Source organism: Astatotilapia calliptera, chromosome 22 (assembly GCF_900246225.1).
Source record: "Astatotilapia calliptera chromosome 22, fAstCal1.2, whole genome shotgun sequence".
NCBI lineage: Eukaryota > Metazoa > Chordata > Actinopteri > Cichliformes > Cichlidae > Astatotilapia > Astatotilapia calliptera.
The window spans coordinates 15,766,541-15,779,100 of NC_039322.1; the positions used below are offsets into that span (position 1 = coordinate 15,766,541).

Below are 12,560 nucleotides of genomic sequence, written 5' to 3' on the forward strand. Positions count from 1 at the left end.
TCCTATCCTTTTAGTCATCAACCTTACCTTACTTTTGTGTAGTCTGCTTGTGTCTTTTCGTTGGTTCTGCAAGTCTCTGGAGGGATAAAATACCATTATTTCAATGAACATTTCCTCGTAAGGTGCTAAAGTGCTGTCTAACACCTTGGATTCAAAACCTCCCTCAGGTTCAGTTCGGTTGATATCTAGTGAAGATGACTGTGCATGATTGTTATGCTGGAAGAAACCAGTCCAGCAAGGATAGAAAGGTTTAACCGAGTTTAAAGGTGAGCACTCGGCACAGCTCAGCATAGTTTGCAGTGATATGAAACAAACCAGCTAAATGTGCCTACAGGGTATCAAAGCCACCAGATGTAAAGGTCAAGCATTCAGGCCTGTCCTAATTTTTGGGTGTACACCACACTTCCATTCACCCATTTGTTGTGAATACCATAAAGTACAACTTATCTGATCATATCACCTTTTTTTCCATATCAGTATTTATGGTGTTTCCCCTACTGAGCTCTCAAATGGTGCAGTCGTCTTTGTAATGTGCAATAAAAATGACCCTCTTTGTCTAGTTGTTGAAGTTGTTGTTGTTACTGCTGACAGTGTGATCACATCTGATGCCGACCTGTAATAGTGCACAAGAATCACGGTCATTTACTGTGTGCCGTTGACCACGATGTCTTTCTGAGACCAATCTTTACTCCCGTTGAAGCCATCTGGAAAGCTCTGGTGACTGAAACTCTCCATTTGTGCCCCCGCATTGAACTTACTTTGACCTTTTTCTCCTGCCATCTGAACCTTTTCTCATTTCCCAAATTGCACTTTCTCAATTCCTTTCCTTGACTCACGAGAGACCCTAGAGTAAGACAGAAACCTGTGGATAGAAGAGTCGAGACAGATGATGAGACAGACTTGTTTTGTAGTTGTGTAGTTTGACACAGCGACATCGATTTATGATCTCAGGTGTAAAAGTGTTTAAGACATTTTTTATGTTTTGTACTCAGGGTCACACTTAATTATGGGGCGATCGTGGCTCAAGAGTTGGGAGTTCGCCTTGTAATCGGAAGGTTGCCGGTTCGAGCCCCGGCTTGGACAGTCTCGGTCGTTGTGTCCTTGGGCAAGACACTTCACCCGTTGCCTCAGAGGGCCTGGTGGCGCCAGTGTCCGGCAGAAACCTGTGGATAGAAGAGTCAAGGCAGATGATGATGTCAGTGCGCCCCAGGGTGGCTGTGGCTACAACGTAGCTTGCCATCACCAGTATGTGAATGGGTGGATGACTGGTTGTGTAAAGTGCTTTGGGGTCCTTAGGGACTAGTAAAAGCGCTATACAAATACAAACCATTTACCATTTAATTAGTGTGACACACACGTGTCGTGAAGAGCAGAAAGTTTGACTACCTTAAAAACGCTAATAGTTGTTCAAAGAGCAGTCCTCCAATCAGTTCGGATGTCCCAGCTGTGTGCCACGCCTCTTTTATGAGCTGAACGTAAAAACTCTGTGTAGTAATACAGGCTTGCTGTATTCTGTGCTCCAGATGCATTTTAGCAATTTAGACATCCTTTAACAGAGCATACTAAGGGCAGGGGACACAAGGAAAGCACAAATTAGTGAAATGAGTAACAGCATTTTATTTTTTATGTAAGATATTACAATTTATGGATGTGGATGCTTCTGCATTTGTTGTGTTTCTCCGCTTATTTATTCAGGATTTTACTTTAGGTTTCAGTCACACAGGCTTAGAGAACCGTTGGCAACCTCTTGGGAACCTGTGGTTGCTAAGGAAAATTTGTATTCCCCAACCAGTTGGAGAGTGGTTGCTGGAGGTTGCAGGCTAACGCTGGGTGATACTGATCACAAAGAAGGCACTGCACCCAAAAAACCTCCTTATGATTTACCACCTCCACAGTGCTGCAGTTCCCCTTAATTTGTGTGTAAGATGGAGGCTTGTCAGCAAAAACTCAGCAACTACAACAATGTTACAAAAGGCACAGCTTTTACTTTGAAGATGAACGTTTAATGTTTCCAATTTGCATTCAAAACTTCAAGTTCCGCAGCCACTTAGCTAGTTTTCAGTGTTTGCATCTTCCATTCTAGCAATAAGTGACTGCAGCAGTCTGCTTGCAACCAATGCAATCACAGGGAGGTTATCAGTGCAGCACCACATACCTCTTTACCGTAACTGACAGTAACCTTCATTAATCACTTGCAAACTGGTTGGGGAAGATTCATTTTCCCCTAGCAACCAGGTGTTGCCAGGGAGTCATTGACTTCTCTCTAGACCTGTGTGATTTGGACTTATGCAATAAATTTCACAGCAGCTGCCATCAACCTCCAGCAACCACTCACCAACCGGTTGGGGAATATAAATTTTACCAAGAAACCGGTGATCTCTAGGCATTAATACTTTAATTCACCTCTCTCCATGTCATCATCTCTAAAAGTTACAGAGAGTATCGTGTTGCCGTTTGACCGCAAAGGTCACTAAAATAATCTGCTTACTAATCTGCCCCTACAGCTATTTTATTTACATCCTCCCTTCATTCCCTTCATGCCATTGTGTTCAGCTTCTGCATTGTTTGTCAGATTTAAATAAATGTTCAGAGATTTGTTTCCTCCTAACCTGTCACTACCAGTAAGAAAGAATGTGACATGGTCTGTTTTGTTTTTTAAAGCAGCTATGTCGGTTTCGATAAAGAGCAAGCTGCGGTGGCTCCTTCAGCAGGAGAGACGCAGGACGGGACGATTCACACTATAATTAGTCACTTTCCATCATTGATCCTATACACATCATTATAAATATGCTATATATATGTATGTATATGTATGGGTATGTACATGTACACGGTATATGAGACAGAGAGAGAAAGAGAAACTCAAGAGCTCAAAAACAGGTCATTAACTGGGAATTTAAAAGCCTGACTCAGAGCAACAAATGAAGCTGGGACATTAGCTTCTTTTCAGCCACGTTATGAAGGTTATTTTTAGACTCTTGTCATCTACACAATACCTCATAAAATAACAACGCTAGTAGGGTTTGGCTTCTGAACACATATTCGCTCTGTGCCTGTGGGTGTAGGTTACTCTTTGATTTTGAATTCCTGTAAATGTTTTGTTTTTATAGCATTTTAGACGATATAAAGGGGGCTGGAAGTAGACTAGAAGCTGGTATTGGAATGATTGAAGGTACGTGGCGCGCAGTTAGACCTCCTTTTCCCTCCAAATATTTTGAGCATACAAAGACAAGTGCTGGCCGTCAGCCGCCACAGTAACTAATCACTCAGACAGCGTGGTTGTGGCCTCTCATTAAACAGGCTGTAACAGTGAAAGGAACACTATTAATGACTCTGCAATACTTGTTACACACACAGTTCTTTCAGTCTTAATGGCAGAATATCTGTAAGCTCTGTAGTTGTGCTGGATACGGGTGCTTGCGACGCAATATCAGTTAATAGGTGCAGGTGAGCGCTGTGCTTTCCTATATTCTGTCAGTAAACAGAAGCTGCATGAGCTTAACCCCCCTGCTGTGTTCCCCCAACAATACAGACGCTGTTCCAGAAACTTCACATCCCATTTGCTCTGATGTCTGCGCTGCCGCCTCACACGGGAGCTTTTTCAGCACTTTCTCCCCCCTGCTCCTGTTATGTTGCATCCACTAAGGGCTGGAAGCGAGCATATAACACATTATCCTCTATAGCAGGGTTATCCCCCTCGTGCTTCCCTAACTTGACGTTGTCAACCGAGCATGCTCAGATTCGATCAACAAGAATTTGCGAGGAGGCCATTCGAGTGGATGTTGAATCCCTGCGTGAATCACACAGTGTGCTTGCTCTTTTCCTGAGCTCTCTGCATATTCTGGGGTTATTTTTCCTTATTATGTTACCGGCAGACGTGTGCGTTGACTCTCAAACACGGTCTTCTCTTGTTTTTGTTTTACAGGTGATGAATGACGAGACTCATCCATTTCTCTCTTGAGGTAGGATATTAACTGTTTCAGTTACTCAGTCATTCGAAGAATGGTAAGCCCTGCCAATTAGCAGACTTCTCGCTAACCCCTCTACCTCCCTACCTCCACCCTTCCCACACGGTGCAGGCAAAGAATCTGTGTGAATGCTCAGAGACGGAGACATTAGACTCTTTCCTGCAAAAAGTTTTCCCCAAAAATGTTTTTTTATGTGTGGATGTGCAAAGTTTGACAGCTTTAATAATTCAAACCAGAATGCGTGACATGAGCATGTCTCTGTCTCTATCAATTCAACTTAACAAATGCCATCATCATTAATATTGTGGATGTATTAAGCCAGGAAAAACGTGCTATGCTGCTAAGCAGCATATCGCTTATGTATAATGTCTCTATTCCTGCTTTACACTGTGTGTGATTGCATGCAAGTGCGAATAGATGAAGTATGATGGTAATATTGTATGTATATGCTGGAGGTTCCTGTCTTTGTGTTCCTATTGTGTGTGGTTGTATGCAGATCTGAAAAGTTCTGCATTATCAGCCTCTTGGCAACAAGCAAGCGGAGTTCTGGTCTGTCTGTTTGTTGCGGAGGCCCTGTCGCCCCGGGTTACAGGGTTGCTAGGGAATAGATGGACAGACTGGCATCACCAAAGTGCCAGCGCGGCATGTGGGGTGCTCCACATCTCTGGTCTGCTCTTTTTGTTTGATATGTTCCCTTTTGTCTTATATCAGAGAGGCTGTAAATTAATTTTGCCAGGTGAAAAGCAGCGATAGGATTGCTTTTCTGACCACGTCATACAAACTAAGAAGCTTTCTTGTGCTGGGCTTTTAGGATTTTAAGGTCACTTTAGCCACCAGCACTTTCAGTGCGATAAATCGGGTCCAGGACCTTTGGTAGTTACATTTTCTTTGGATTTCTTTTTTTGTTTTGTTTTTTTTTTGGCTTTGATTATCCATTTCTGCGCAAGTCTAAAACATCTCAAACTGCTCCTATATTTATCAGGGTGTCACAAGAAATTAAAATTCAGTCGATTGTGATTATTATAACATCATCACTTTCAAAGCAGCCACTGAGATCGAGATGGAGAGCCTACAACGAGAATGAGATCTGAAACTACCACAGGGCCTACCGGTGCGTTAGTCAGCTGAGATGGAAGTACAGCTGTTGCCATTCTAGCCCCTGAGGCTCATATCGTTAACTACTGCTACTTAGCAATGCTGCTAGAGATATATATGTAATACAGAAGCTAAATTCTCCCTTCTAAATAGACTAGGTTAGAATAGGCTGACCGCATTTCTCTAGCACCTTTCATTTAGCTTCAACCTTCTGCTTTTTTGCTCATTGCTAAGCTGCAAGCTGTTGCACCACAGTTTTCTTTTTCATCAGCACATAAGATGCTGCTTTTCTCCCTCTGCTAGGATCATCTTAAAGATTTCTTAAAGTACGTGTGTGTTGCACCATTATTTCGACATCTTGTAGAATTGTCTCCTTTTGAGCGTGATGCAACCCGATTTCAAAATCAGGTGAGATTATTTTTTTAAACTCCTCTAAACTGAGCTGATAAGTCCCCAGCAGGTGCTTCTCAAAAACCCACTCCACCAACCGAGTCCAGCACCGAGCCATGTGGGGGATTAGGAAGCAGTTTTGTGCGCTCGCTGTGTAAACAGGGTGTGTTCTGTCCTCACAAACAGGAAGCCAGCGCGCTGTTTTATCATCCTTCCCCAACTGGTGCCTTTTCTTTTAACAATTAGCAGACGAGGAATCATAAATGCATCGGGAATGGAGATCCTGTTTGTTTCCAGGAATAGTGTTGTCATGGTGACGGAGGCACGTCTTTGTGCGCTGCGAATCACAGAAATAGTTGTGTCATGCTTTTACTGTAAAGTGCACGAGTTAACATGATGCTGATCATGTAATCGTCAAGATAATCTCTGTGCATGGTTGATGGTTGTAAAATACGTGTGTGTCACAGTGTGTGTGTGTGTGTGTGTGTGTGTCATATAAAGAGAGTGGGAGAGAGAGGAAAGAAGTGGAGGTTTGAGGCGCCAGCAAAGAGGATATGTCTGGCAGCTGTGTCATTTTGCAGAGTAAAGGATTATGGGAGAATTACAACGAATGAGCAGGATGACCAACACACACACACACACACACCCCACGCGTACACACATAACTTTGCTTCTATATTGTGTGTGTATCTGTGATTTAGAGAGCCAGCGAAACTTCATTGCTCAGTTGCAGTCAGTGACTCGTTCCTGCGGCATTCAAAGCAACTGGTACCTCTTTAGTCACAGTCTACCTGGTGACAGACACAAACAACACAAAAGCCTTTACTACACAACATGAGTGTTGCTTCATGAAAGCCTTCTTTTGATTACACCAAATGTTAGCAGCATTTAATGTTTTGTCCTGGAGATAAACCCTGCATAGAGAGTTGTTTACTTAGGTAAGCCTCACAGATACTGATCAAGCTGCCTGTGTTTGCACATGACAGATAATTGAATGCACGTCATATTGTGGCTAAACATAGATTTAAACCTTCTAATAATTACATAATTACTATGTAGTTACTCGTGACTTATCATAGGATTATGCTAATGCTCTTCTAGTGACCTGTAACTCTCACGACGTTCATACGTTCTGCTCTTTGCAGATTTGTCATGCGGCCAACCCCGCACTTAGACATAAACACACACGCCCCAGACACACGCCGCTGACGTACAAAGCCAGCCAGTCGTCTGGGATTATCGATATGTATTGCGTCTGCGGGAGCATGTACGCGCTTGTGGATGTGTCATCTCTCATGCGCCACAGCGTCACACTTCAAAGTTGCTTTATATCCTCTGGAGCGTCTCCCCGAGTGTCTCTGAGGCCGTCGATGCGCATTGTCATTTTTATAGCCTGTTATTGGGAAACGCTGCTTTGGTGCAAGGCAGCGTGCCAGGCGATAATAAGACCCGGGGAGAGTGTTGTTTTTTTCGACCTCTGAACATAAGATGGGATGTTAACAAGCTATTCTTGATCCCTGGTTGTTTGTTATGCAGCGTGCATGTTCACACATATGTGACTGCACACGGGGTGTAGTACTTGATTACATCACTCAGCTGATCCCTGCGGAGGAGAATTTTTCCTTCCATCCAATTGTGAATGTTTTTGTTTCATATATAAATCTTAGGAGACTTAAATGTGTCATACTATGTTTAACTGATGAAGATTTTTTCACATAACACACAATACTATGCAAAAGTCTTCTGACCTATGAATAGCGAAGGCACCTGCCTCAAAGAGCTGGTGTAATGTCTACACGTCACAGACAATTTAACAAAGAACCAATTTTAAATAGTATCTTTAGTCACCTTGTTATTAGCAGCCTGTCACGAAACACACTATGTTCCTATTCCTTTAGTTGAATCTATGAAAATGATAAAGATCCACAGTTTGACAGATAGAAAAGAGAATTCTTTGCACCAACACGGTGACTTTCAGAGTGATATTCTGAATTCTCGGCACAGTGTGTCCTTAAAAAACTGGAGAAGTGGAGGACAAAAGAAGAAGTGTCAGGCTTTAAAAAAACTATCTAGGCAGATCAACAGTATCTGACATCCCTGTGAGATCTGGACATTTAGTTGATCTGAAATAGTCTCAGTGGAAGGGTGGCTGTCAAGAAGCAATTCTTAAAGAAGGAAAACCGGTATTCCAAATTACAAGAACTGGACTGAAGATCACCATCTGTGTGTACGGAAGAGGTCTGAAACTGTAAAACACGGTGGAGGCTGTCATGGTTTGGGGCTGGAACAATGTCTGATTGGCAACAGCTTAATTTTCCAGCATGACAATGATCCCAAACACACTGCCTGTGCATTAAAAGCATACCTAGGTAGAAAAAAATGCACAGTGGGATTGACCTCCCCAGAGCCCGGACCTCGAGATTATTGAAGCAGCGTGGGATCATTTTGATAGAAAATGAAACAAAAGTTAGCCAACATCAAAAAAAGATCTTTAAAAGTCCTTCAGGAAGCCAAAGAGAGTTGTTAAAATTGTACAAACTCCGTATGTTTGCACGTTTCAATAAATCACTCCACCTCACTCGTATTTCTCTCCAAATATAAAGAACGAGTATATTGGTATATTGAAAACATTAATGTTCTGAAGTACAAACTGCACTTTTTTTGTTTTGCATTCATTCTTAATGTCCATTGTGGATTTTTTCCGTTGTTTAAAGGACTGTAACTAATTGCATTATTGTCATTACCTATTATTATTTTTCCAGTTCAGTTCAATAATTTAGTCTGTGTAAGGCTAGACGCTGACAGATGTTTAGCCATTAAAGCTGAGAATAACACTTGCAGATAGCATATTCAGTATTTAATGGTAGTCACTTTTATTCAAACAGCACATTTAAAAAGGAGTCGATGTAGATGGAGTAACATTATAAAAACATACAGAACAGAAAGCACAAGTTTAAAAATAGAAAGATATAATAACCACATTAAGATAACACCAAATAGCTCATAAGAAATCATTTTAAAAAGATTAAAATGGGAAAAACCCATGAAAGTTTAATGACAGTCAACAGTAAGACGGGTGGCTCATGGACTAGTGAGTGCAGTTGCATCTCCGGCGGCGCCTCTTCGTGGGTCACTGGTTTAATGAATCTCATTTTCTTGCGTGTTCGAGTCCAGGTTGTAACATATGTCACACATCAGTTTCCACTCGAGGACTTCCTCGTCTTTGCTTTGACTTCAAACTTCAAAATCAATAAAATCCACATTCCCTCAGAAACGGTGTCACGCTCCAGTCACTAAATCTCCGAATCAGGCCACGGAGCTCATTACCAAACCATCATGTGGACCAACAGCTCAATGTGTCAACCAGTTATTCAGTCATCACGAGTTTGTCTGTGTTCACTTGTGTTTTTCTAAGTGTGTAAAGCATCCAGTGTTTTTCTTGCAGCTTTAAAGTCTACACTTTCCTTCGAGGGGCGTTATAGATTGAGGTGCTCAGCAGCTCAGTAGTCAGTTCATCTTTGAAGATCAGCTGGTGGCCTTTTGGAATAACTCCAGACATCTGTTCTAACTTCTTTTACCTTAAGAGAGCTTGACATGAAAGGCCTCTCAGCTGGACGCTTTTACTAATGCAGGCTGGATAATTTAATGGTCCTCGATGACCATGCAGTAAAGGCCTTTATTACCATAGGATGTGTGTTGTTTTATCGTGTTGCTTACTTCTCCAGTCTCCTTTTAATTAGTGCTAAATAGGAACCAGTGAAAAGGGAGCTTTTAAGTAAACCTTAAACATTACACACTGTAAGTCTGCCATGTTTTTCCACTCCAGATGAACTGTTTAAAGTTAAAAATAGGTTTTACTTTCCCTGCCTTCATGCGATTGTCTCCGCCTTTTGTATTTCCTCAGATGTTGTTCCTTGTTCCTCACCCCTGAGGTTTTTTTTTCTTTTTAAAAACAAATGTGTCAGCACTTTCATAGCAGACAAAACACTCTATAAAAAGGACATGAAAGCTGAAATGAAAACATGGTTTCCCTCCTTGCTAAAGAAGGAATCTCCAGTTTTAAACAATAAGGAATCCACCCTTTCGCAGGCGGGCGACTTCAAACGCTTGCCGGGTTGTTGTGGATTTTTTTTAAAGGCAGTTGTGGCTCATTTAGCCACAACAACACGGGCTCCAGCTGGCTGTTTGTTAGCGGCCTTGCAGCAGAACAATAACTGTCGCGGCCACATGCACGGGGGGCGGGGCGGTGGCTAACGCCACTCGGCTAAACAGCAGGAATAGCCACCGAGCAAGGCCACGAGCAGTTAAAACACAGGAAATTAGCCACTGTTTACTTTCGCTTGCCTACATTCGCTCCTACTAATTAATTGCACAGAGCCCCCTGGTGGATTTCAGGTCTCAAAGGAAGGAGCTCTGAGTGTCACTGTTGCACGTTTTATTGTTTATGATGCTGTTGAAATGAAGCAAGCAGTATTTGACCCATTTGTGGCCCCCAGGACTGCTGGTGTGCTGCTGCATTAGCCCTACAGTAATCCCCCGGCGACCCAGAAAGTCATTTCTGGAGCAGGTGGTTATGTGGGCCATAGGACTAATAACAGCAGCGGTGTCATATGGCTGAGAAGGTGTTAAAACCAGGGAGGGTTCATAAAGAAAGCTTCAAATTTTGACGGCTGACCACTACACTCTAATTACAGCTGCCTCTTGTGTGTATATAGTTTGTGTGTAGGCGAGATTACGAGAGCTCTTCTTCTAAGACCATAACTCTGCAACACTTTGCACAGAGGGTGTTTGCTGCAATGAAAGGATGAAGGTCGACACATTTCCCAGCATGCATTTGCATTCCTGGAGCCTCTCATGGGATTTTTTTTTCTTTTTTGGAGGGATGTGTGCGGATGAAAGGGGTAAACCAGAAGGACAAACTGCACTGCTCTCTGGGGCATCTTTTTCCAGCTGAGGCCGTCATCTCACGGCCTCTGATGCAGAGAAAAGGATGTGTGATTTCATTTTGCGTGGGTGGCCTGTTTACATTCCAGGCATTCCTCACGGGAATCCCTCTCTCTGTTTCTTCGGATCCTGTGCTGGAGCGCCTGGGAAGGCATTGGCGTCTGTGATATTCTCAGAGGTCTCTCTGGAAAACATTTGGAAAGTGAAGCCCTACTTACACACAACCGAGCGCACATCCCGATGGACTCTTTAACTGAATTCTGGGAATGTGGTGTTTATTTGTAGCATAGGGGTTTATTTAAAAATGACATTTGGAATTAAAGTTCTTGATTTGTCATCCTTCCATGCTCGGTCTACTAATGGAGGCTTCTAGGAAAGTATTACACAACAAATTTGTTGTAGGAAGTCAGGGGATTGCAAATGTCACTTTTTGTACCCAAAGCAGCTTATCTGCAATCTCGTCTATGGCCTTGTTCACGCTGTTAATTCCTCCTCAAGAGATGATTTTGTGCTCCTTGCTGCGTCAGCTTACGGCAGACTGGGTGCCTTTTCTATCTCCCTCTTAATCTTCAGATCGCATGCTTTCTTTTGAATTGCATTTTCATGGTATTTAGGGTCTTTTGTTTTTAAAGTCTGCAGGAGATAAAGAAATCCAAGAGATGCTTTCGTTCACTCAGCTTCTCTTTAAGGAGATCGTGTTGGCTTTTCTTTAATTGACTTCCTCCTTTGGGAAAACCTTCAGAGCTACACTAAGCATCCTGTCTGTCCTGATAGTCTGGCTTACAATAACTGCTAGACACTCAGGAAGTCATAAAGCTTTAGCACCATACCGTGTCGTATGTATTACGCGTTTCACCCCGGGTGATGTCAACAAGAAATAAAATCTCCATCAGCAGCACTGGTGGGGTCAGGGCGATGTAGAGTGGTTCTGTTGTGCAGTGTGTTAAGTCTCCAGGGCACTGCTAATGGTCTAATATGAGTTGGCGGTCAGGAGCGTTGAGAGGTCGTTTACAAACGCTGTATTGTAAGGGCTCTTGATTTTAAGGGGCACTCGAGAGGAGTGTGCATTCTGACGTCTGTGCGCGCAGAGGAGTTTGCACAAGTCTTAGAACTTTAACTTCTGCACATTCTCCCACTTACCACTATTTTATTGAGTCACAAAGCTTCAGACTAGCTCACCTTTATCAGGTACAAAACAATTTTCATATTATCACCCACACACAATTTTACAAACGTTTACTTCAGGTAGCATTCGATCATCCATCAATTAGGGACTATTACCTGGTGAACATGTCAGGTGTGCTAAAAATCAACATCAGCTTAGTGATAAAACATCCACACGTCCTCTAAAAGAAAGAACTAGTCAAGTCATTTTCCGTTCCACATACCAGGAGAAACCTGGATACATCACTACATAAATAAAAGATGTAATGTGTAACTGCCCCTCAGAAAAAATGGTGTCCGTTAAGCCCCACCTTTGGCTTTGTTTTTTAGATCATTCTGAGCACCTGTGGCAGAAAACTATCACAGCTGAGTAGATAAACAATAAGTGCTTCATTTGGTATAAAAATATCCATCCATCTTCATATTCAAGTCAAGTTGCAGGTGGACGGAAACGTTCCCAGCTGTCATAGGACTAAAGGCAGGGTAGACCCTGGAAGGACAGACAACCATTCATGCTGACACTCAGCAGACAATTAACCTGACCCGTGCATCTCTTTGGACTGCTAGAGTACGTGGAGACAACCCACACAAGCATAGAGAAACCGGCCTCACAGGATCTTCTTCCTGTGAGGCAAGAAGGTGTCTGCATCACCGTGCTAAAAACATACATTTAATATTCTTTTTTCTCCATAATAATTATCATCAAAATTTGTTGGCCTCCCTAAACAGATACTGCCGTGATTTCGAGTTAAGGTACAGTTTATACGGCCTGATTTGACTTAAAGTCTGCAGGCTCTGCATTCCTATATGAAGCACCGCCCTGAGGCAAAGTAAGAAAGGTGTGGGAGGTGTAGTTTTGTAAGCTAGGGACCCTCCACTAAGCAGTTCTGATGGTATAAAACAGGTTTTTCCTCCACGTTTCACCTTTCTATGTCCGTACACGTCTGTGAATAATATCAGTGAGTGTCACCTCTGTGTGTGTCCTGCTCTCTGCTCACA

General features: G+C 42.7%; 1 protein-coding gene across 3 annotated transcripts in view; it reads left to right on the forward strand.

Annotated features, from left to right (window-relative positions):
• Positions 1-12,560, forward strand: part of pag1 (phosphoprotein membrane anchor with glycosphingolipid microdomains 1) — a 61,296-nt gene that overhangs the window by 16,067 nt on the left and 32,669 nt on the right. For all 3 annotated transcript variants that reach the window (XM_026155477.1, XM_026155475.1, XM_026155479.1), the window contains exon 2: positions 3,926-3,962. The gene's annotated coding sequence lies outside the window, so the exon portion shown is untranslated. The remainder of the gene's footprint in view (positions 1-3,925; positions 3,963-12,560) is intronic.